At 59.8% G+C, this 1,125-nt stretch overlaps 1 non-coding gene across 1 annotated transcript; it reads left to right on the top strand.

Moving 5' to 3' along the window:
* The first annotated feature begins 568 nt into the window (after positions 1–568).
* On the top strand, positions 569–640 carry Trnaw-cca. Its single transcript has one exon. It is a non-coding gene; the product is annotated as a tRNA-Trp (tRNA).
* Positions 641–1,125: the final 485 nt, after the last annotated feature.

Genomic DNA, 1,125 nt, shown 5'->3' with positions numbered 1-1,125 from the left:
TATATTTTTTTTTTTTTTTTAAATACTTGGTGCATCTTTGCAGCCTGCTCATCAAGCTGCTCGCTGGCTGTAGCGGTGGCCTCCAGGTCCCCTGCTCTTGCTTCCGCCGGGACAGCAGAGGAGGAAGCGCCCTGCCGCCGAGAGCTCCGCCGCCCGGCCTCGGGCTGTCCCCAGGTCCCTCGAGCCGGTGACGCTGTCGCTGCCATTTTTCGAGGCGGGGGCGGCGGTCCCTTGCACACCCAGGAAGCCCGCGATCGGGGGCCACTTCCGCCAGCCTCTGCCGGCCCGGGGTCCCCAGATCCCCGCCTACGCTCGCGCCTCGCTGAAGCACCGAGGAGGCGGAGCCCGAGCGTCGTCGCCGGGTGACGGCAGGAGGCGCCGCCGCAGTCCACCCTCGGCGGCCCGGGAGGCGCCGGTTCCCGGCTCCGGAGAGCGAGGCTCGGGGCTCGCCGTTCTGTCCCTGGGCCCTGGGCTCCGGGAAGGAGCACCGGGCAGAACCTGAACTTTCGGAGCGCGAACGGAGCCGGCAAGCAAGGCCTTCAGCGACTCAGAACCTCCATGTTAGTGTGACCTCGTGGCGCAATGGTAGCGCGTCTGACTCCAGATCAGAAGGTTGCGTGTTCAAGTCACGTCGGGGTCAGTTTTTTTTTTTCCCCCTCCTGCTAAGATCGCTTGCAGGCATGTGAAAAAGGAAATGTCAGGCTTTTCAAGGTCGGCTGTAGCACTTCATTGCGAAGGAAAGCCGTAATCTTTTCTTTCTCTTGAGAATTTAGACACCGATTGCTAGGGAAAGCGATTCGTCCTGATGACCGACAGGAGGTGCTGTGACAAGTCGCAGAGTGACCCTATAGGAAGGGTGACGCCAACCCTCCAGGCCACGCCCACTCATCTGCTCTGCCCGAGTCACCCGGGGCCTCCCACGCAGGACATCTGCCGGAGGTGGGCTGCCCACGCAGCTACTGCGCTTCACGTCTGCTTGTTTGCCTTAAACCCTTTTCTCTGCCCAGCTTTAAGGAATCCTAGTCTCAGCGATGGTCTCTTTGTACAGGGGAAAAAAGCAAGTTGCGCAGAAATTTTAAGCACAAGACCATACTACGTAAACACAGAATGAGTATCCTTTATTCA

The sequence above is a fragment of the Octodon degus genome, unplaced genomic scaffold, assembly GCF_000260255.1.
Source record: "Octodon degus isolate 3935 unplaced genomic scaffold, OctDeg1.0 scaffold00342, whole genome shotgun sequence".
Classification (NCBI taxonomy): Eukaryota; Metazoa; Chordata; class Mammalia; order Rodentia; family Octodontidae; genus Octodon; species Octodon degus.
This window is presented reverse-complemented; position numbering and strand designations above follow the sequence as displayed.